The 25214-nt window shown below is 42.1% G+C and overlaps 2 long non-coding RNA genes across 6 annotated transcripts in view; one reads left to right on the forward strand and one right to left on the reverse strand.

Annotated features, from left to right (window-relative positions):
* The window catches only part of LOC138757357 (uncharacterized), a 116266-nt gene extending 109614 nt beyond the window's left edge, over nt 1-6652 (forward strand). For all 5 annotated transcript variants that reach the window (XR_011353532.1, XR_011353530.1, XR_011353527.1 and 2 more), the window contains one exon: nt 6436-6652. This is a non-coding gene — a long non-coding RNA (uncharacterized lncRNA). The remainder of the gene's footprint in view (nt 1-6435) is intronic.
* LOC138757359 (uncharacterized) lies at nt 1051-22696 on the reverse strand. The gene is made up of 4 exons (XR_011353537.1): nt 22181-22696; nt 4526-4721; nt 1604-1725; nt 1051-1272 (listed from the first exon to the last, which is right to left on the reverse strand). It is a non-coding gene; the product is annotated as an uncharacterized lncRNA (long non-coding RNA).
* Between the last annotated feature and the right edge of the window lie 2518 nt (nt 22697-25214).

Here is a 25214-nt window from a genome sequence, read left to right on the forward strand (position 1 = left end):
AGTCTTCTTACTATATATATATATAAACTCACACTTTCCGACATTAGGATTATTCAACCTACATCCCGTTTCATCAGCCTATGATCCCTCCTTTATCAGGTCCACTTCATAATTTATCAAATTCTAGCATCTACAATTTCTTGTATCTCCACTTATCACCTTCTAGCCAATGACTCTACCCCCACCTCCCCTTCCCCCAAATGAATCCTATTTCATCTCTCCCTTTCATCTCTCCATCATAAATTGGTTCCACGCTTCGTCTGCCTGCCCCTCACTCCCACTTCTTTTTCTTAGCCATCTCCCCTCTACGAACTCAGTCTTAATGCAGGATCTCAACCCAGAATGGCATCCGGCTCACTGCTTCCATAGATGTTGCCTGACCCTCTGAGTTCCTCTTGCAGTTTATGGTAGTCTCCAGTTTTAGATACATCCACCAGGTGCTATTTCTTGGCTCACGCCTGAAGCAATGTTGCCCAGATATCGGTTGAAATTATGAACTACGTGTCTAACTGCAACTTATAACTTGCTTCTGCAAGCTTCAGGGGAGAAAATTTGGAACAGAGATGAAGAGGAACTGCTTTCCCAGAGACTAGTGAATCTGTGGAATTCTCTGCCAAGGAAACAGTAGAGGCTACCTCCCCATAATATATTTAAGACAGGGTTAGATAGATTTTTGCAGAGTGGGAAATTAATGGTTATGGGGTAAAGGCAGGTGGAGCTCGGTTCATGGCCAGATTAGCTATGATCTTAATAAATGGTGGAGCAGGGTTAAAGATCCAGATGCCCCAGCTCCCATGTCTTATGTTCTTATTTACGGTTTCACTTTTGCCAAAAAGGAAAATGCAAAATTTGACCTCGTATGTGTTATCACTCATCTTATTAAGTTTATAATTCCATTAGCTTTTATTGTTTCAAGTGCCGAATGCCTGGTTATCTCATCAGACTCTCCCTCAATATTTGCTTCGTAAAGGTTCTAAGCAACGGGTCAAGGCCACTGATTATCTTACGCCCTGTGAAAAACAGTACAGTCTTGCTCCTTGTCTTTATGGATTTATTGCTCCTGATTATGTTTTTTTTTAACCCCAATTTCCAAGGTAATGCCGATAGCACCAGCAACAGATTGAGATGAGTCCATTTTTCTGATCATTGATTATTAGCAGCCAATTATTTCACAGTGGATGTAGAAATCAATATTACGTGTAATACCTCCTTGCACTGCCGAGGAACTGGATATGAACTAGTATTCGTAGAGAAGCTGCGTACTGTTGGGTACTATGAGAAGGAAGAGTGCAAAAAAAATTAATTAGAACATAGGTCTCCAAAGTGGTCGATATTGACCCCTGGGGTTCGATGGAACTATCCAAAGGGTCAATCAATGCCTGGAGGTCAAAAGGGGGTTGATTAATGCCAAAGGGATTGATTGACCTTTTGGGGTTGAAAGCTGACCTTCATCTAAGTAATAAAAATGCACAAAATACAACTTGCTGATACTCATTGCTCATTTATATATAATTAGTTAGTATTATATATTTACTTTGTATTCTGTTGCTGAAACATTATGATAGTAATATAGATATAATAATTTATTATTAGTTGGACTCACAAGACAATGGACCTGTTTCCACATGGTATCCCGTGAGTATCCCAGCCGCGTCATTTTCTGTCCAACGGTGTCAACCAGTCCAGAGACTTGGATTTTCCTTACTCGTGTGGTCTAGTTTTTAACTATATTATTCATAATTAGCATTGAGGTCTTGTAACATTTTAAACTTTTTACCTTAGCCTTAGCTCTATTTTCAAGTACATAACGAAAATCAGGGTTGGGGCAATGCTCGGCTGAGAATCCCGGCCGCGTCATTTCCTGTCCAATGGCGTCAACCAGTCCAGAGAGAGTCAGCGCATATTCAACACCCATATCTATTGGAGTGGCGTCAGTGAACTGATAGCTGTGCATTTATTGTGTAAATGCTGTTTCCACTTATTTCGGCAGGTTTTAATACTTTTATGTTGAGTTCCAACATTATATTCAATAGTATTGTGGTTTCTCATGATTTCCAGTGACAGTAAACAGGTTTTCCTTTTTTTTGTGTCCCTATATTTCATGAGAGATATTCACAGGGGCTGGGGTGGGGGGGGGGTGGTGTGGGGTCGAGTGGATACAGAACAACAGTCTCACAGGGCTTGGTATGTAGTTTCCCTCATTGATGAATATGGAAACTGCACATCTACTAATTTTTTTTTACATGCCAGGGGGGGGTCAATGATCAATGATTCCATGAAGGGGTCAATGACTTAAACAATTTTGGGGCCACTGAATTAGAAAATAAAATAACTTTCTTAATATTTTTTTCAGAAATAACCATTGGAAATGTAAGGCATCTTTCACTCCAAATAAATTAAAAAATAATAAATGTATATGTATATGTATATATGTATGTATATGTATATATACATGTATATGTATAAATGTATATGTATATACATATACATATATGTATATATGTATGTATATGTATATATACATGTATATGTATAAATGTATATGTATATACATATACATATATGTATATATGTATGTATATGTATATGAATATAATTGTTGAGATGATACATAGGGCCTGGCATTGGTTCCACATCAGAGAGTGATCATTGGGGGATCAGTGGTGGAGAGGGTGAGCAAATTTAAGTTCTTGAGAGTTACCATCTTAAAGGATCATTCCAGGACCCAACAGAGTGCCTCTACTTCCTCAGGTGATTGCGGAGGTTTCCTGTGACATCATAAACCCTGGCAAATTTCTATGGAAATGTGTGGAAAGTGTGCTGACCAGCTGCATTATGGTCTGGGATGGAAACACCAATACCCCTGAGTGTAAAGCCCTCCAAAAGGTAGTGGACACAGCTCAGGACATCACATGGAAAACCCTCCCCACCACTGAGTACATCTACAGGGAACACTGCCATCAGAGGGCTGCAGCGATCATGAAAGACCCACACCACCCAGCATACGGTCTGTTCTCACTGTTGCCATCGGGAAATAAGCATAGGCTTCACAAGACTCGCACCACCAGGTTCAGGAACAGCTGCTACCCCTCCACCATCAGATTCCTCAACGACAAACTCAATCAGAGACTCATTTAAGGATTCTTACTTGTGCAGTTTATTGATTTTCTTTTTGTTCTCTCTGAATTGCACAGTCAGTGTGTTTATAGTCGTTATCTGTTAACAGTTCTTTGTTTGTTCACATGTTACACTGTGTACAGCTTTTTCTTTGCACTACCAATTAGAGGTAATTCTGCCATACCCAGAGGGAAAAGGAATCTTAGGGTTGTATGTGACAATAAACCTGAAATCTGAAATCTGTAAGTTTTATGTTCAAACATGAGACCTTTGTCTATTCAGATATTGTTCTGTGAATGGAGAGTTTACATCAATGCTAGGCAGAGGTGTGGAAGCATAGGATGCTGACACAGCCTGTTGACCGTGGGAAGCCTAGAAATCTAATAAATGAAAAAATGAGTAATTTGCTTAGTTACAATTTTTCTTTTATATTCCATTATGATATTTTGTGTAAATATTAATGACTTTTTTCCCATCTTTGGGTTGGGCTTGGCACCCAGTCTGCCTCTAGTTCTCTATTTATGTTTCTCTGTAAATTGTTGTCAAACATTACATAAGATCAGCTGAAGATAATCACTCTCTGATTTTCCATGCCTCCCTGTTGAGAGACACCTGTCCCTGGCTCAGCATCCCTCCTTGATGGCTTGGTGAAAATTGAAGCTTTAGTGTTTTCAGCACGAGGCTGCTTTCTGTCAAGCCAATTTCATTAAAAATATTATTCACTGAGCTCTGGTTTTATTACACATGACATCTGAATTTATGTATTAGGTGTCATTTTCAGTTTTATTTAATATTTTCAAAGTCGTTGACATGTGAGTGGTACGGTTAGTGAGGCGGTTAGCACAAGACATTACAGCACCAGCGATTGAGACCAGGGATTGAAGCCCGCACTGTCTGCAAGGAGTTTGTACATTCTCCCCGTGTCTGCGTGTTTCCTTCCACCATTTGAAATGTACTGGGAGGTTGTAGGTTAATTGGGTGTCATTGGGTGGCATGGACTTGTGGGCTAAAATGGCCTGTCATCTAGTTGTATGTCTAATTTTCTTAAAATTAAATAGTGTTCAATGTTTCTTATATTATGAGCTCCCATTTCATTTAATGTGATTATCACTTTAAGGGCTAGTACCGGCTGCAACCATTCACAGCTGTGGAGAGAGTGGGTGGCAACAACCATTACAGACTATAACCAAAGTTGATACTCTGGAGGAAAATAAAGAACATTTGTTGCTTTATCCAGGGACACAGGAGGTGAGGGAGTCATATGATTGGAAAACTTGAAGAAACAGCATCATTATTGGCAACCAGCCATCTCATGGAGCACTGTAGTGGAGTGACTCTCCATGATTCTCACTGTCAGGGGAATTATTGAACCACATCATGACCAAAGTAACGGTCATTTTGACTGTACCTGGGTTTTAGGAGCATCGTGGAAGCCAGGTTTTTCATTTCCCCTTATGCAAGGAAAAGGTGATTAGTGACAACCGTTCATCAAAAAGGATATTTCGCAGCAAGCAACTCAACAAGGATTTGTGAGTTTTCAGCAGTCCAGCCACTCAGTCTCTCCCTCCTCCTTTGTGATTACTTCTGGCCATCAGTTTAAGATTCTGCGTTTCAACACACAATTTTTTAAGACTGAACCTTGGAAAGACTTTTCACCCTGTGCTCCCCCACCTCCACACACACACACACACACACACACACACACACACACACACACACACACACACACACACACACACACACACACACACACATATATTTGTGCATAGTTGGAAAAGTGTTATATTATTAGTAGTTATTAATAAATATATTGTTTTAAAAGAAAAACAATAAAATAACACTGTCTTGGTAAATGTCTATTGCTGCTAGTCTGCGACATAACACTTTAAGTTAACCAACTGTTCAAATATTTTTACTTTACACATTTTTAAAATAGATTGGTTTGTGAAAAACTGCAGCACATTGGTAAATATATCCTTCAGGGAGCTATTATTCTTGCAATGTTACAGGATTGATTTAAGGAGACTCGGCTAACAGACACTATTGCTGAATTGGCCTCAATACCTAGCTGCAAGGCAAGCATATGTTGCTTAATTAAACAAGCACCCATTGTTCCTCGTGGTAACAAAGCCCATGATTCTGGTTTCTAGATGCATAAGAAGGAAAAGGGATAGAAATTATTATCAGCTAAGGAGAGAAGTGTTCATGAAGAATGGTAGAAGTCACATATCAAAATGTAAGGCAGGGAACAAGATTAATGGCAGCTGAGAAATGAACTAATAAAACTGCTCATGAATCCATAAAACTTTTATACCAGATTTACAGACAGCTTACTGTTCTTTACTTTTAGGCACATTTCATCAAATGATTTAAAATAATCTTATTGTTGCAAATAAACTGCAATTTTGTAATAGGTAAGATAAAGATTTGAAAACATTAACCATACCAATTTCCTAAACTGTCTTTCTTAGTTTAAAAAAAACAAGAGTCCGTGTGACAAATAAAATACCAAGGTGAAGTGATGCAAGATTCAATACATTAACTGCTTATCTTTAAATCTAAAATAAGAATTGATGAAACTTTTGTTATTTATAGCTGCATCTTTATGAAACATTCTATTGTGAACTTAACAGAAATTATTACCACTCAAATTGTTGCTATTTCTAGGGAATAATGACTTTTCAAAGTTTGCACATACCAAGATAGGAAACAAATCCTAATATTATTGGAAAAGAACTCCTTAGATTGCCTAAATTATATCATTTCCAGACTTGATTCTCATTTCCAAACTATCACAATGGATGAATATTGAAGAGTATATTTTTAAATTAATTTCTAATGCCAGCTTAGATCCAGGCTTGGGTGGATAAATTTCCTTTATAAATTCCAGCTGTCAAGAAGGACAGATTTCAGTAACTGAGCTGACTGAGAGCCTGCAAGCTCAGCATCTGAAATTCGTAGCTGCCATTTGGAACAAGGAGCTTAGTCAACAAGTTTTGAATCAGCAGTTTGTAGAAAAGAACAGAGTTTGTAAAAGATTTGTACCTTCCAAAATTGGTTCAAATTGCAATTGTCACCTGAGTCAAAACATTTAATCTTTTCTCCAGAAATGTGAGCATGTAATCTAGACTGACACTCCAATGCATTTATATAATCAGTATAAAGTATTTTAATGAAAATTAACATATAGATTTATTTAAAGCTCTATTTTTTTTCAACGTTTTTAAAACTTTCACTGTCTTTTCATTCTGCTATACAAGTTCCTTATTATCATCTATATAATGTACTAAATTTATTTATTTTTGTTTACCCATAAAGGCACTCAGCGATACTACCAGTCCAGTGCCCATACCTAAAAGAGAAAGAACAACCAAGAGAATTCCTTCAGAGACATTGTGTGTCTGTGGATGCCACTACATCATCCAGTTTCACCACCTTTTACACTCTCAAAACCTCCATACTTAATCAATGCATATTATTGCACATTTTTAAAAACTCTTTTGCCAGTTAATCATGCCTGAAACACCTGATGATATCCTCTTGGTCATAAAAGGCAAGATACAATACTGACTTGTTGCTTGGAGTTTTCTTCCTTTTGGATTCAATGTCTATTTTATATAAAGATTGAAACAATAAATTTTGTCTTTAAAACATGAAATTGCATCACACCAGAAATTGGACAGGTAAACTCGTATGTAATTCCTTAAATTTTAAAATAAATGGCTCAATGGGTTGGTTGTATTCATACCACTGAATCAGAGGTGAACCTTTTGCAAAACGATTTGATCAACATGAAGGTTACTTTATCATTTTGGGAAAGCTAAGTTGATGTTATTCTCATGAACTTCATTCACTGTTTGTTCCACTCTCCAGATATAGAATATAGAACACTAAAATACAGTACAGGCTTTTCAGCTCTCGATGTTGGGCCGACCCATATAATCCTAAAAAAAATACTAAACCTTCATTATTTTGTAACCTTCTATTTTTCTTCCATCCATGTGCATGTCTCAGAGTGCTTTAAATGTCTCAATGTTTCAGCCACCACCACCATCCCTGGCAAGACATTCCAGGCACCCACTCTTCGCTATGCAAAAAAACTTGATATTTTCCCTAAACTTCCCTCCCTTCACTTTGAACATATGCCCTCTGGTGCTTGCAGTTTCTGTCCTGGGGAAAAAGCACAGGCTATCCACCCAATATATGCCTCTCATAATCTTATATTAAGTCTCCTCTCATCCTTCTATGCCCCAAAGAGAAAAGTCTCAGCTCTGCTAACCTTGCCTCATATGACTTATTTTTCAATCCATGAAACATCCTGGTAAGTCTCCTCTGCACCCTCTCCATAGCTTTCACATCCTTTCTATTATGAGGTGACCAGAACTTAACATAATACTTGAAGTATGGTCTCACCAGAGATTTGTAGGGTTGCAACATGACCTCTCTACTCTTGAACTCAGTCTCGCTATTAATGAAGCCCTACATCATAGAAGCCTTCTTATCTATCCTATCAACCTGTGTGGCAACCTTGAAGGATGTATGGATTTGGACACCAAGTTCTTTCTGATCGTTCACATTCCGAAGTAACCAAACATGAACCCTGTACTCAACCTTCTGGTTTGTCCTTCCAAAGTTCATGACCTCACACTTATCCGAAGTGAACTCCATCTGCCATTTTTCTGCCCAATTTTGCATTCTGTCAATATCCTTTGTAATCTATGACAACATTCAGGACCATCTACAACTCCTCCAACCTTCATATTGATATGAGCCCAAAGGACCTCCAAACCCAGCAGCAATAGACATTCACCAAGACAAGTAGTTACTTAAACAAAAGTTGTTTTTAATCAACTTTAAACATGAAAACAGAATCAAACTTTAAATTATCTCTATACTTAACTAACCCAAATTAACCTCCTTCTAATGTGTGTATAGATTTAAGAAAAGTTCTTTGGTTCACAGTTCAATCTCACTTCTCCTTCCAAGTTCTCTGGATGCAGGCAATTCTTATACTGTGCACAGAATTTAACATGTATAAAGTTCACCAGGCTTTGGCACTTGAAAGGTAAATATTTACCACTCAGGAAAGTTCTTGTAGGGTTTGCAGAGAGAGATTTGTTGTTCCAGGATTTTCACAACTGAGGTACCACCATTAGTCACCTCAATATCTCGCTGATGGAACTTTCCCCATCAGGGTTTTCCAGATGGTAACCTCTTTCTTTCAGGCTATCACAGAGTTCCTTTCTGTTCCACTTATTCCAAGCGAAACATCAGACAGATTGCACTTCCAGCCATCCACTGCTCTGGAACTTTCTGTTTCCAACCAGCTTTTCCTGGCTTGTTTCAGCCATGACTGTTCAGTCTCTTTCAGTCTCACACACACTAGCTGAGAAGGCTTGTCTTCTCTCCCTCTCTCTCTTTCTCCAACTGAGACTGCCAGAAAGCCCATGTGACTTTCTCACTTGCAAAAAACCCCCACCTTCTTCAGAAAATCAGTTCTCTTCTCTTGGTCAAGCTGTTGTCTCAGATAAACAAAACGCAGGAGTGACCTTTCTGTGAGCACTTTGCAGAAAGGTCAGAAGCCTTGTAGTTATCCAACCATCCAGTCTGTCTCCAATTCCAAACAACGATCTCTTCATTTCATGACATCATTTCAATTAGCACCTAGTTGTGAATTGTGCATAAAAGTCTTCAAAGATCCTGCAATGTTCCTGAATATGAATTCTTCAGTATTTCAAATAAGATCTGTTTTAAAATGTGTGTATGTATGTAACCTACTCTAAATCTTACCAAATTCTGCCAATATTTATCCATTACAGTATCATCCACAAATGTACTGACTCATTCTTCCGTCTTTTCATCCAGGTCATTTATAAAGATCATAAAGAACAGGGATCACAGAACAGATCCACTAGTCACTGGTGTCCAGGCAGAATACTTTCCTTCCACTACTACTCTCTCCTTTCTACATGCAATATATCCTATGAACCAAATTTTTAGTGATAAAGAATTATGAATAATGTTGAATGGTGAAAGTACATATTCATTTCATGTTGTTAATTTTTCATGAGCCCCTATTCATAAAGGTCATAGTGACCAGAATAGGTAAGGGAGCATTACAGAAAAGTAACTGATCTTGGAGGAAAGTGTGACCCAACAACCATCAATTGTAATTTTGAGCTTAGTGAAACAGTATGTTTCTGTCATTCACAGTTTATTTCAAGTCTAACTCTGTACTCTGATTTGGCCAATTGGTGCAATGGTCTAATAAGAGTTAGTTGGAATTTCATTCTGAGTTCTCATTGTTAACTGATTATAGACTTAAAGGGCTTGATATGTTAACCTCCTTGATGCATCTCCATTTCACTGATTACCTATCTGATCCATATATTGATATGTGAAATGCATATGTCGATCTGCAGGTCAAAATCAATGTGGTTTGTTGGCTCTGCTAATGAGACAATGTTGACAAGCCATTATTGCCATTATTGAGGAACCCACACAGGCTACAGACTGTTGACGACATGAGGCTACAGGACCCACATAGGTTGTCGACTGCTGGAGATTGGCTCATGAGAACTATGTATTGGTGCTGGGATTCAATAGGATGCTGAGGGCAAGAAGGGCTCCCAAAAGGTCCTGGAACTGAAGGCTTCCTCATTCTGTTGGAGGTGGTTTGAACTGAATTGGAGTCTTGTGTAGCTGCAGAGACTACGTGTACTCTGGAGATGAACCCACAGATATTCAGTAACTCTGGGGGGATTCCCTTTTTGCTTCCCTTTCTCTGACTGTAAATGATGCTGGTCAATGCTAATGGCAAATCTTTGTCTTTCTTCTGGCAGACTAAAGGCAATTTTGTGTAATATTACATTTCTGCTTTATTATATGATAATAAACAGTGTCTGTATGAATCATGATCTTTTAGTGTTATGGATCGGATTGTGCAGAAGTATGTTTGGTGTGCATTGGGGACTTTCTCATATCCATACCCATGTAGACTGGTTGCTGTTCATCTGGGCCATTTCCCCAGTGATCTCCTTCATCCTCTTGCTTTTCTAACTCTTGCTGTTGTTCAAGATCTGTCTCATGTCCCTCAGACTCTAGATCTGCTTTCTTCTCCACCTCCATTCAGATTCATTGGAGCATAGAAGATTGAGGGAAATTTGATAGAGGGTATGAGGATATGATATTTTATGATATTAGCATTAGCTGTGACAAGAAAATGTTTGGTAATTACCTGGAAAAATTAGATTGATTTGAATATCCAATGGTGGCATTCGGAAATTAGGTCTTGTATCCCATTGGAAAAAAATAACATATAATTTATGTAATAAGTATCTTTTTTTTGGTTAAAGTTTGGAGCCTGTATACGAGATATATGGGTTTGCATTTGTAGTAGTTTTTTTTCTCCACAGTTGTTGGGGTTGCACTAAACCATGGCAATCGTTGATGGTTGTTATGTAAGTTGATCTCCTCTTCTCTCTTTTATCTTTTTTTTCTTTTGGGGTAGATTAGAGGTGGGGGGGTTGGGAGGGGTGGGGGGGTGTTAGGGTTGGGGTGGGGGATTAAATGGGAAAAATATTATGTATTTACTCGTATTTTGATTGTATGGCTTATTTTGATTAATAAATCCATCTTTTTTTAAAAAAAGAAAACTACTTTTTTAATCGTACTTAATTGACTCGTTATGTGCACATTTTCATAACTCCAAAGAAAATGGGCCAATGACAATTTTTCTCAAGCAAAATATTTTAGTCACAATTGGATCTAGAGCAGTGATTTTCAACCTTCCCTTCTTGCTCACATATCACCTTAAGAAATCCCTTTCCAACCACAGAGCACCAATGGCAAAGGGATTGCTTAATGTGGAATGTGAATTTAGGGGGCAGCTAGAAAACCACTTGATGATTTCAAAAATGGATGTCTCCTGTTATGAGAATTCACATGAATCATCATGTTGGATTCTCTGCTCCTCTACCTCCTAAATTGATCTTGCAAGGTCTTCAGTGAATCTTGATCTTGCAATGAAAAAAGTAAATAGCGACCGATGTGGATTTCCCAAGTCCCCACTCTGTTGTGATCATGTTGGTTTGCTGCTTTGCCATTTTCTGTGGAATGCATTGTGGTCCAATTCATCACTAGGTTTCCTTTCAGCTGTTATCTTTGATTTTTATGATTTTCATATGAAATTATGTAAGTAGGTCCTGGAAAGTACCAATAAAATTTAAAATGACTTACAAGATTTTACACAGGTCTTAACTTCTTGAACATCATGGTCCTTATGCCATGTGAAATCGCGAGGCTTCTCTGCCACAGCATTTGAAGGACATTGTAACCAAATATGTCAGATTTCTTGTCAGTGTAATGAAAATAACATTTAGTAATTGACGAAGGAATGAGGCCAATAGAGCGATGTATATAGATATGTGGAGCTACAAATATTCAACTGTACAAGGTACTGGTGATGTCACACCTGCAGTTTAATGCACAGCATAAGTTGCCTTATTTAAGTAAGGATATATTGATATTAGAGGAAGTCCAAAAAAGATTCATTTGGTTAATTCCTGAGATGAGAGCATTAGCCCATCACAAACAGTGAAGATTGAAAGATTTACCAGGATGTTGCCTAGACTTGAAGAATTGAGTGACAGGGAAAGGTTAAACAGGTTAGGACTTTATTGTCTGGAGTGAAGAAAATTTGGAGGGATTTGAGTGGTCTACAAAAATTATGAGAGGTGTAGACAGAATAAGTCCAAGTAGGCTTTTTCACTGAAATGGACAAACCAGAGGACATGGATTGAGGGTGAAAAGGGGAGAAATTTAGGGGGAATATTAGATGGAACTTCACACAGAGAGCATTGGGAGTATGGAATGAGCTGCCAGCTGAAGTGGTGAATATGGGCTCAATTTTGATATTTGAAGTAATTTTGGGTAAGTAACTGGATGGGAGGGATATCGACTAGGTGGAGGTTGGGCACAGACGAGAAGGGCTGAAGGTCCTGTGTCTGTGCTGCAATGTTTTATGGTTCTATGATTCTGTCTAATTTCTTTAGAGTGCAGAAGAATGGAAGAAGTTCTCACTGACAGATAAAAGATTCTTTTGGAGCATTGCAGGGTGGATGTTAAATGATTGAGAAACTCAGAAGAGGGAATGGTTATGTATTTGAGGGGGGGCATAATCATTTAAAGCTGGGGCCCTTGGAATTTCTCATAGAGGTAGTCAATCTGATGGCAGAATACTTGGATATTTGAAGAGGATTATAGGTTTTTAAAAATGTTTTGGAATCAAGGGCAATAGGAAAAATAAACCAAAGATGACACCTGAGGAAAATCAACTGTGAGCATATTGATGTTTGGAAGGCTCGAAGGGCAGCATTCCTCCAGAATGTTTTAATAAAGAAGTAATCTATTTTTACTGTGCAAAGACTAAGCAAAGATTTATGTTAAATTTACAACCGTAAAGACTGGTCATTTGATCCAATTGAGTTGGTGTTTAGAATCCACATGAAGCTCCATTCATTCTTAGTTGCATGTCCTTCTCTATTTTTCTTCTTTTAAATTGTTTTTGTTTAAGCGTGTCAAATTTAGATAATAAAGAGCCATTAGTAAAATGAACAAGAAAGACCATTTTTCTGGTTGAGGAGGTAGTTTACGTGACTACCATAAAACTCGGATAATTCGCTGACTATTCACATATCCCAGTGGTTTTTAATTTGGCTCACCAGGTGATGTTTCTTGCATCCCCTTAAACTCACTGGCACCCTGACTCCTACTCTTCCTTGAAACCCATAAGAACCTCAGTTCCTGCACATCTTTTAAGATCTTATACCCCTTTAATCTTACTAGGTTAACTGGAAAACTTATTATATGACTAAGCAAAAAGGCAAATGATAAGTACAGTGGGATATTAATACATATAACATTCAATTGTCATAAAATGTACTAAACCAGTTGTCATAAAATGTACTAAACCAGCACTGCCAGTATCCAACAGATCCAGATTATCAGAATTATACTATTATAAAATTGTAATTTTTACTCAGCACTTAGGAGAAAGTTCTCTATGTACAGAGAGTGATTTGCCATGGGGCGCAGTGTGAAGCAAAAACAAATAGAATCTTTTAAGAGAAAATAGAACCAAAGAACAGTACAACACTGAAACAGGGACTTCAGCCCTTTTATTATTCTCCCTAGGTCCACTGACCTGCCCCCCTAACCATAGCCCTCCATCCCTCTTCCATTCATTACTTGTCCAAATTCTTCTCAGAAATTAAAATTGAACATACATTCATCACTTCATCTGGAAGCTTATTCCACACACTCACAACTCTCTGTGAAGAAATTCCCCTTCATGTTACTCCTAAAGTTTTCCCCATTCATCCTTAACCCATGTCCTATGGTTTGTATCTCATCCACCCTCAGTGGAAAAAGCTTATCTACCATTACTCTGTCTTTCCCCCTCATAATTTTAAATACCTCGATCAAATCCCCCTCATTCTTTTACATTCCAGGGAATAAGTCCTAACCTGTTTAACATTTCCCTGTCACTCTTTCAATCTTGTTTATATCTTTCCTGTAGTTAGGTGATAAATGTTTAAGTAAATAAATATATCATGATTTTTTTTTAGCCCAGTACAAACTCAATTACATGGCAAGAGCAAAACGCTTATCATTTCTCAGATAAGAACTGAAAAGGAGTATTGTTTAATGGAGATCTGCTGGAATTGGACCTCATTTCAATGTTTTTTTAATACTTTATTTAAAATTCTAAATGTACAATGTATAACCCCCCCCAAAACCCCCATACCCACCCACAAACCACTCCCAAAGACCACAAAGAAAGAAAAGAGAAAGAAAGTAGAAAATTAACATCAAAAATATACTAAACCACCATAGATCAAAACAACACCACCACAACAAGCTTCAGGGAATTCAAAATTTTAAACCCATATAATCCAAATAAGGGCTCCATACTTTAGAAAATAAAAGATAATTATCACATAAATTATATGTTTTTTTTTCCAAAGGAATACATGACCTCAATTCCATATGCCACTTCTGCAAACCCAAATCAATTTCATTTTTCCAAGTAATAGCTATACATTTCCTTGCTAATGCCATTGTCAACGTTAAAAACGCAATTTGATACTTAGTCAATCTCAAAATCAAACTCAACCTTTTAACATTACCTGATAAAAACAATATTGGGTCCATTGGTAATTGAATATTTTAAACTTGCTTTAAAATCCCTTAAGCCATTTCCAAAAATGTTTAACCTTATCACAAAACCAAGTCGAATGTAAAAAGAGCCTATTTCTTTAAAACATTAAAAACATAAATCTGAAGAACTTAACTTATATTTCTTTAATTTCTGAGGAGTTAATTACAATTGATGCAAAAATTATAATGGACTAACCTAAATCGAATATCAATAATCTTAGACATACAAATATATCTCCAATCATCATGGTTGATTGTAATTCCCAAATCCTCTTCTCATTTCAATCTCAATTTATGAATATCTAATTTATGCATTTTACTTTGTAACAGTTTATACATTTCAGAAATAAATTTCTTTTTACCACATTCCATAAGTAAAATTTCAAAACTTGAGTGTCTTGGAAACCTCAAGGTTTGCCCAAAATTATCCAGTAGCAACACTTTAACTTGATAATAACAAAAAAGTGTATTGTTTGGATTTTCATATTTTTATTTCATTCTCTGAAAAGAAATAAAATAACCAGCCTCATAACAATCTTGTACTGTTTTAAATCCTTTCTGATTCCATATTTTCAAAAACTGATTATTAAGAGTTAAAGAAAAAAGGTTTATTCTGATAGAGATGTTTTTACTGAAATTTTTCCCTGGGTACATACCTCATCAATTATCTTATTCCATCATTCAATTAAATGTCTCAAAAGCAGTGGACCATTATTAATAATTAATAACTTTGTATTCCAGTTATAAATAAATTATCATTTTTTCTTACCAATATTAGATAATTCGATATTAGACCATACTAACAAATGATCCAAATCAAACATTCTATTAACAAACCTCAACTGCATTGCTTTATAATAATTTTGAAAATTTAAAAACTGCAAACCTCCCAGTTCATATTTCCAAGTTAATTTTTGTAAAGAAACCCTTGCCATTTTACCTCTCCCATAAGAACTTTCTTATTATAGAGTTTAAATCTTTAAAACATTTTAAACGAACCTCACAAGGAATAGATTGAAAACGATACTGAATTCTAGGAAAAAAATTCATCTTAATACAATTAACCCAACATGTTAATGTTAGCAGTAAATATTTCCATCTATTTAAATCCTCTTTAATTTTATTAAATAAAGGTAAATAATTGAGTTTATATAAATGATCTAACTGATTATCAATTTTAATAGCAACATATTTGATTTGATCTGACCATTTAAGTTGATCAATTTTCATACATTGAGTATAATCACCAACAGCTAATGGAAAAATCTCACATTTACCCCAATTAATCTTATAACCTGATATTTGTCCATATTGTTTCATTCTCTCATATAATAACCTTAATGAATCTGTGGTGATCTACTGAAGGGGGCAACCTCTGTACCTACAGGAGTGTAAGGGGACAGGACAACATCCAGTTGGGTGTCAATCACCCTCCGGGATATAAGCCTGCACTGGCCTCCCTAGTCCTCACTCAGAGTTGCTGCAGCTACAGCCAGCCTGGCTCTGTGGAAGTCATTGTGGATTAAAGACTGTTGTACAGACTTTGCTTCATGTGTGTCTGATTCTGGCTAACAGCGCACCACAATTTACTCCACAAAATTTTCCCACGGCTCCCATGGAAAAACTCCTGAGCGCAGAGAGCCTCAAAGTCGACCCACGCCACCCGGAAGCCCAGACACGCTTCAAGATCTGGCAGCATGTGGTCGAGGCAATCATCGAGGCTCACTCAGGTGGCATCCTGGACTCAGATTGGAAGAGACTGGTCCTACTGCAGTCAAAGCTGAGTCCCCACGCCTTCCAGGCAACCAAAGGCTGCTCCACGTATAAGAGCGTAATGGACACCCCATGAATGTGGTCTGTACAAGGTACCTCCTCAACACCCGAGCGCAGCAACCCGGGAGACGGCTGAGACTTACCTGGGACACCTGTGGGAGTTGGCCTGATGGTGTCTGGCTGAACCCAGGGTAGGCACAGAGGAGGTCAAGAGGCTGATCCAGGACACGTTCGTCCAAGGACTACGCTCGAGAACCATCCGGCAGAAGCTGGTGGAAGATAGTATCTAAGCCCTGACGAAGACAGTGGAAGTGGTCCGAATCCTGAAAGCTGCAGCTCTTCACATCAAAGCCTTCAATTCCAGGTGCCCCCCAGGCTCCCTCATGGCACTCTCACACTGCAGCTGCAGCCCCAAACCGAGCTGGGGAGGAGAACGTCACTGCGGCAGGTGCCCGGCACCCCTGTAAGTACGGTGGGTCCTGGTGTAGATCAGTCCAACGATCGCGCCGAATCTGCCTGGCTATAAACCAGTACTGTTCCCAATGTGGCAAGAGAGGCCACTTTGCTAAAGTGTGCCTCTCGAAACCAGCTGGCAGCTTGGCAGCCCTCTATAACTTCCCCACCACCCCCGCGGACCCCTCCACGTGGTGCGTGCCAGGCGGCGCCATTGTCCCCGCTACAACTTCCACCTTCCCCGACTTCGATGGTGCATCCGGCACCGCCAGTGATGATTGCAGCGTGTGCCCCAATCACTCAGATCAGCCAGTGCTACTTGCTGAGAAATACAGTGACGTCACTTCCGGCAGATGTCATGACGTCACTGCCACCGGCTGCAACGAGGCCACTTCCCCAATGCAACGAACATGACTGGGGATGGAGGCCAGCCACGCAATGGGCCCCACGTGTCACCGCCATCTTGGGCCTGGCAGCGGCCTACACGGAATGCCCCCGATGATGAGGAAAACAACGTGGTTAACACGGGTGATGACCAGGCTGCCCTACCGACGCTCCCCATAAGTCCGGATGCCATAAATCACCGCGCATAACCAGAAAATGATGACTTCAACCCTGAGATGTTCCTGGCTGCCGACACACTGACCAGGGATATCCCTCACAACCTCAGGCGCTCTATGATGGACGTGCAAGTCAACGGGCAGGTAACAAAATGCTTGTTCAACAGTGGCAGCACCAAGAGCTTCATTCACTCAAGCATGGTCCATTCCCTGAGATTAAAAGTCCACTCCACCACTTGCTCGATCACCCTCAGCACCAAGGATAAGACTGTTGGTATCCTCGAGTGCTGCTTGGCCGATATAACTGTGGGAGGGGAGACTTACATGGGGTTCAGGCATCTGGTCATGCCCAAACTCTGCATCCCAGTCCTCCTAGGCATAGATTTGTAGTGCCACCTGTAGAGTGTTACCCTTACCTTTGGGGGGCTCCAACCTCCAATCACGTTACACAGCACGCCAACCTACCAGCCTTGGCTAACCTGCGGCCTCTCCACACTACGCATCACCCCACTGGCGCTCTTCCCATATCTTACGCTAGGCTGCAAGCCGATCACCGCCAGAAGTAGGCACTATTGCGCCGCAGACAGAGAATTTATCAAAGCGGAGGTGTGGCGACTCCTGGAGGCAGGTGTCATAGAGCCCAGTAACAGCTCTTGGAGATCCCAAGTCTTGATGGTCAAAGGGGGAAATAAGCCGAGGATGGTCGTGGATTACAGCCAGACCATTAACTGGTACACCCAAGTGGATGGCAAGCCCCTGCCAAGGATCACCGACATGTTCAACAAGATAGCCCGCTACCAGGTTTTCTCCACGATTGACCTGAAGTCGGCGTATCACCAAATCCTCATCCACCCGAAGGGCAAGCCCTACACGACCTTCAAGGCAGACGGGTGCCTGCACCAGTTCCGCTGAGTTCCCTTTGGAGTCACAAACGTGGTCTCCATCTTCCAGCGGGAGATAGATCTCATGGTAGACTGGCACAAGCTAGAGGTGACGTTCCTGTATCTGGATAATGTCACTATCTGTGGCCGTGACCAGAAGGACCACGATACTAACCTGGAAAAATGCCTCCAGATGGCCAGGGAGCTGAACCTCACTTCTTCTTTTTCTTCTTTGGCTTGGCTTCGCGGATGAAGATTTACGGAGGGGTAATGTCCACGTCAGCTGCAGGCTCGTTTGTGGCTGACAAGTCTGATGCAGCACAGGCAGACACGGTTGCAGCGGTTGCAGGGGAAAATTGGTTGGTTGGGGTTGGGTGTTGGGTTTTTCCTCCTTTGTCTTTTGTCAGTGAGGTGGGGTCTGAGGTCTTCTTCAAAGGAGGTTGCTGCCCGCCGAACTGTGAGGCGCCAAGATGCACGGTTTGAGGCGATATCAGCCCACTGGCGGTGGTCAATGTGGCAGGGACCAAGAGATTTCTTTAGGCAGTCCTTGTACCTCTTCTTTGGTGCACCTCTGTCACGGTGGCCAGTGGAGAGTTTACCATATAACGATCTTGGGAAGGCGATGGTCCTCCATTCTGGAGACGTGACCTACCCAGCGCAGTTGGATCTTCAGCAGCGTGGACAACAAGGAGAAGTGTGTATTTAGCACCACCTACCTCGCCATTCTTGGCTACATCGTGACCCATGGGGTCGTCGGCCCAGATCCAGAAAGGATGTGCCCATTAATGGAGCTACCTCTCCCCCCCCCCACCATGCTAAAGGCCCTCCACAGGTGCCTTGGCCTATTCTCCTATTACTCGCAGTGGGTCCCTCTCTTCTCAGACAAGGTCCACCCACTGACCCAAGCTACAACTTTTCCCCTCCCACCTGAGGCGCAGGCAGCCTTCGTCTGCACCAGGCAGTACATCGCGGAAGCTATGATGCAGGCCATGGATGAGGACTCCCCCTTCCAGGTCGAGAGCGATGCCTCCAAGGTAGCCTTCGCCACTACCCTCAAACAAGGGGGGTCCCCATCGCTTTCTTCTCTTGCTCCCTCCACGGCTCCATGCTAGGGCATTCTGCTATTGAAAAGGAGGCCCAGGAGATTGTGGAAGCAGTCCGCCACTGGCGCCACTACTTGGCCGGCAGGAGATTCACCCTCCTCACGGACCAGTGGGCCATGGCGTTCATGTTTATCACTACCCACAAGAGCAAGATCAAGAATGACAAGATACTGCGTTGGAGAGTCGAGCTGGCAACCTAGAGCTATGACATCCAGTACTGCCCTAGGAAGTTTAACGACTCCCCCAATGCCCTCTCAGACCTGCATGTCTATGCAAGATGATAGGCTGCAGGCATTGCATGAGTCCCTCTGCCATCCGGGTGTCACCAGGTTGTACAACTTCATTAAGTCCCGGAACCTGCCGTATACCATCAGGGACGTCAGAGACATGACCAAGGCCTGCCAGGTCTGTGCGGAGTGTAAACCCCGTTTCTTCCGTCCGCCCCAGGCCCATGTCATAAAGGCCTCTCAGCCCTTCAAGCATCTCAGCATGGACTTCAAAGGGCTCCTGCCTTCCACGAACCAAAATATCTACTTCCTCACAGTAGTGGATGAGTACTCATGCTTCCCTTACGCTATCCCTTGCCTGGACACCTCTACGGCCATCGTCATCAGGGCCCTGTGGCAGATCTTCACCATGTTTGGCTACCCTGCTTTCATCCACAGCGACTGGGGTTCTAGTTTCACTGACGGTGAGGGGCATCACGACTAGCCACACGACGAGTTATACCCCGAGAGGCAATGGGCAAGTGGAATGCGAAAATGGGGTGTCTGGAAGGCAGTCCTCCTGGCTCTCAGGACAAAAGGGTGGGCCGTTGAATACTGGCAGGACGCCCTGCCTGAGGCACTCCATGCCATTCGGTCGCTGCTGTGCATGGCTACCAATGAGACCCCTCACGAATGTCTGTTCACATTCCCCAGGAAGTTGGCGACTGGAATGTCCCTCCCAGCATGGCTCACTTCCCCGGGACTGGTGCTCCTGCATAAACACGTATGGACACACAAGGCTGAACTGCTGGTCGAGCAGGTCTTCCTCCTACACGGGAACCACAACTATGCCTATGTTCGATTCAGCAGTGGCAGGGAGGACACAGTCTCAACCAGGGACCTGGCACCAGCAGGCACACCCACCACTCCACGGCATCCTTCAGCTCAGGACTCCGCCGACCGGGCATACATCTCCATCTCCAGGCAGCTATGGGGCACATTGGACCTCCTTAACCACCAGGGGCCCACTTTAGCCCTGGGGAATGAACCCGCCCCCCCCCACCCATCCAATACGATGACCCTGGCCCCCTTAGCCACCCCTCCACGCGGCACCACACCAGTCACACAGACCCCTGCTGCCAGCCCCCCCACTTCCCCTCCGACCAATTACCAGGACCCAGTCCTACGACAGTCACAGAGACCCCGGCGGCCACCAGATCATCTCAATCTGTAAATATTGTATTTTGTATAGTGGGTACAATTCCTTGTTACTGACCTCCCGGGACAATTTTAAAGAAGGAGGTGAATGAGATGGTACACCACCAGCCTACTGCATGGGGCAACCTCTGTACCTGCAGGAGTGTAAGGGGACAGGAAAACACCTGGCAGGCTGTCAATCAGTCAGCCTGAATTGATCAAGCCCCACCCAGTCGGGTGTCAATCACTCTCCGGGATACAAGCCTGCACCGCCGGCCTCCCGAGGCCTCACTCAAAGTTACTGCAGCTCCAACCAGCCTGACTCTGTGGAAGTCTTTGTGGATTAAAGCCTGTTGTACAGTCTTTACCTTGTGTGTGTCTGATTCTGGCTAACAGCTCTCCACCGAATCTCATTTCAATGTTGCATTAATCTGTCATGTTGCTCTGCTGGCATTCCCACGGATGACCAGGCATTAATGCAACATTGGCAGTCTGACAATGATATCACAGGCAAGATTTCAGAAAATAGTTAATGAATGGGGCCCAACACCATAAAATCTCCATGAAACAATATTCCTTTTCAGCTCTTCATTGATAATCATTAATACTAGGAGAATTCTATATCAATTCTGTTTTCTTTCCTCATCGATGAGAAAACCCATGATTAAAAGCACAGAAGTGATCATTAGGGAAATGATTACATAAAGAAATCTTAAAAAAATAACCTGCATTGTTAATCTTAATTACATGTCAGGCAGTCAATGAGGCATTTATCAACCAAGGAGTTTGTTTAGCCTTGGAACAGGTGGATCACCTTTCACTATTCATCAGTCCCTACAATAATCCTATAAATTGAAAACTCCAATTTATTACCTTATTACGCCCTCAATCATCTACTGTTTCATATGTACAACAAAAATAAATAATGTCAAATTTGACATTAATTTCAAATACAGTAGACTAACAGCACTTACTTCTCTGTGTGTCATGACCAAATATTTTCAGACGAAATACAGCAGGAGGAATTAAGGTTTTTCCTTGGTGATTATAATCAGTACTGGACATCAACAAATACTCCACTTGGAGCAGAAATTCATATAATGAGTTGAACTAAAATAACAGAGAAGAATGTGCCAGAGGTGTGTGAACTGATATTAGATCAGCAAACATTTTAGTTTCAACACCTAGTTTTTTCCACAAAGTTTTGTTTTCAGATTTTTTCTTCCACAATCCAATCTAGCCCCTTACAAAGCCTAAGCACTAGCTTTTTGAAAGACCCTGAGGATTCTGACTATGGATTAACATTGTTGCATAAATTATTAGATAGTTAAAATAATGTAACTCATGAATATAATATATATATATTTTTAAAATTGTGGTAAACTACTATATGTTTATGTTTGTCTGTGCACACCCAATGGCTGACTGTGTCTGTGCCTCCTCCCACAGGCCCTAGAATGTTCCACAGCCCCTGCCTAATGCAGAACAGTCGAACTGCATGTATATGTTTTTCTCATAGAGCTAATGAGAGCCCATCAGTTTGTTCAACTTCAGTCTTTTGGAGTTATTGATGGTGCATCCATTTTAATAGCTTTAGTTTTATAATGGAGCAGATCCTGAAGCCAGAGAAATAGGAAATCGACCCTCAGTCACATGAGGCATCTACCCACCTTGAACTCTGGTTATGCTGTTTCGAGGTATTCCTGCAGGCATCTTCAGCCAACGTGCAGTCAGAGACTGACAAATTACGGGCTCTGCTCTCTTGAGTCAGCACCCTGGTGTAATCGATGATCAGGGACGTTACGTTATATCAGGAGGCCACAGACATTCTAAAGGCCAGAATCTACAAAAGATTAATGAAATCTATGCCAGCAATTTCCTGGTGACCTGAAAGCAGCGACCTGGGGAATTAAACACCGAGTTCCTCCTGGCCCTGTGAACCCTCAGAAGGGCCTGTGAATGTAAGACCGTGACAGCTGTGGAGTACACAGAGGACCTGATCAGGGATGCCTATGTTGCAGGGATCGGGTCGAACTACATCTGCCAAAGGATATTGAAGCAAAAGGAGCTCAGTCTGCTGGGACCAGTTGTGCTGGCAGGTACGCTGGAGATTACCCTCCAGAATATGGAGCCCTACTCAAACAACAATGCGGCCCCATCTTGGTTGTTCTGCATACTGCCATATTGTGATGCACCACTGCCCCACCCCCACTAACAATCCAACCACGGTGACAGTAACCCGGGAACACCTTAGATCATCCCCACCAGGTGCAGTCAGTGACCCAACCACAACCACTGTACTCCAGGAACTCCCAAAGTGCTATTTCATTGGGCTGTGAAATTACTCGAGGAAACGCTGCCCAGGGAAAGACACGACCTGCTCCAGCTGCGGAAAGAAGGGACACTATCTAAACCCCTTCTCAGTGATGCTACGTGCAAATCATGGGGGCTGCCATCCTGGATCCTGCCATTTCTGGGTACTGCCATCTTGGGTGCCATCTTCAGGATTCAGCAATGCTGCGTGCGGGCTGTAGGGGCTGCCATCTTGGACACCACCATCTTCCAAATTAGCATGCCACCTCTCTGCCAAAATCACAAGCAGCCCTCTGACATGGCCTCCATCACACCCAACCAGGACAGCCCAAATCAGCTCGCCAGGTCAATGATGGACAGTCAGGTAAACAGCCACGTGATGAATTGCCTATTCGATAGTGGGAGCACGGAGAGCTTCATCCATCTACTCCCTTGTTGTGTGGCCAGTAAAACAAAAGGTCTCCTTGGCTGCAAGGTTACATATGGTGGGTGTCCGTGCCTACTGCGTAGTGACTCTGACTGTGCGGGGTACAGACTATAAAGACTTTAAACATTTGGTGATGCTGCAGTTTTGTGCTGCCATACAATTGGGACTTGATTTTCAATGTCACCTTAAAAGCATGACGATGGAGTTCAATGGACCCCATCCACCCCTCACTATCTGTAAGAAGCAATTCTCAAATTGCCCACTGCACTCCATAGTATTGGATTTTTCTACCATTGACCTGAAATCCTCATATCATCAGAGGTGGATGGGGTCCCCTTCGGTGTCATCAATGGAGTCTCAGGCTTCCAGTGGGAGGTCAGTACAAGCTGCAGGCCATATTCCCGTATCTCGGCAATGTCACCATCTGTGGCCGTGACCTGCAGGATCATGAAGCCAACCTGAAAGAAATCCTCAAAACCGCCAAGCTCCTCAATCTCACGTACAATAAGGCCGTGTTTATTTCGCACAACCCACCATGTCATCTTTGGCAGTGTCATTCAGAATGGAGTCATTGGTCCAGCGCCCGACCACATGTGCCCACTTCTGGAAATCCCCCTCCCCCACAGTCTAAAGGCCCGAAAAAGATGCTTGGGCCAGTGGCAGACAAAGCAAGCCTTCATCAAATCCACTTCTTCCCTCTGATGCCTGAAGCCCGTGCAGCCTCAGTCGCCTCAAGGCAGATATTGCCAAGGACACAATGCACAATGTGGATGAATCGATCCCATTCCAGGTGGAAACCGATACATTAGATTTTGCTCTGGCTGCTAACCTTAACCAAGCGGGCAAACCCATTGCTTTATTTTCCCATATCCTCCAATGCCTCGAAATTCGACATTCCTCTGTTAAGAAGAAGGCTAAGCCATTGTCATGGCAGAGCGGCACTGGAAACACTACCTGCCCGGTAAATGATTCACCCTGCTGACTGACCAATGGGCTGTTGCATTCACGTTGAATGCAGCTGGTAAAATCAAGAACAACAAGATATTGAGGAGAAGAATTGAACCATCCACCTACAATTACGATATCCTCTACTGGCCCAGGAAACTCAATGAGTCTTCCGATGCCCTATCTCACAGGACCTGTGCCAGCGCACAGATTGAATACTTACAAGCCCCTCACAATGATTTCTGCCACCTCAGAGTTACCAGGTTCTTCCACTTTGTCAAAGCCTGCAACCTGCCATACTCCATTGAAGCGATCAGGTCAATGACAAAAAGCTGCCAGACAGCATGGAGTGCAAACCACACTTCTACTGCCAGACAGAGCACAGTTGATAAAGGCCACTCACTCATTTGAATGCTTGACGGTCAATTTTAAAGAACCTCTGCCCTCCACGGACCACAATGTCTACTTCCTAAATGTTACTGATGAGTACTCCCATTTTCCGTTTGCTATCCCTGGCTCTGACATGACAGCTGTCATAGTCATCAAGGCCCTGTGCAGTCCCTTCACTCTGTTCAGCTTCCGCAGCTATATTCATAGCGATCGGGGTCCTCTTTCATGAGTGACAAGCTTTACCAGTACCTGCTGGCCAGAGGCATTGCCACGAGCAGGACCACCACGCAGGGGAACAGGCAAGTGGAAAGGGAGAATGCCACGGTCTGAAGGCCGTCATCCTAGCCATATGGTCTGGGGGGTCTTTGAGTCTCCCACTTGCAAACGGTCCTCCCAAAGTCACTCAACTCCATCAGGTCTCTCCTATGTACTGCCATGAATGCCACATTGCATGAACATATGATTTCCTTTTCCAGGAAATCTGAGACTGGGACCATGCTGCCAGCATAGCTGACAACCCAGGGTCAGTTCTACTCCAGAGCCATAGATCCAACCCTTTTGTTGAAAAGGTCCACCTTCTCCACGCCAACCCCCAATACGTCTGCATGGCGTATCCTGCTAGGCATGAG

This window comes from Narcine bancroftii, chromosome 3, assembly GCF_036971445.1.
Source record: "Narcine bancroftii isolate sNarBan1 chromosome 3, sNarBan1.hap1, whole genome shotgun sequence".
Classification (NCBI taxonomy): Eukaryota; Metazoa; Chordata; class Chondrichthyes; order Torpediniformes; family Narcinidae; genus Narcine; species Narcine bancroftii.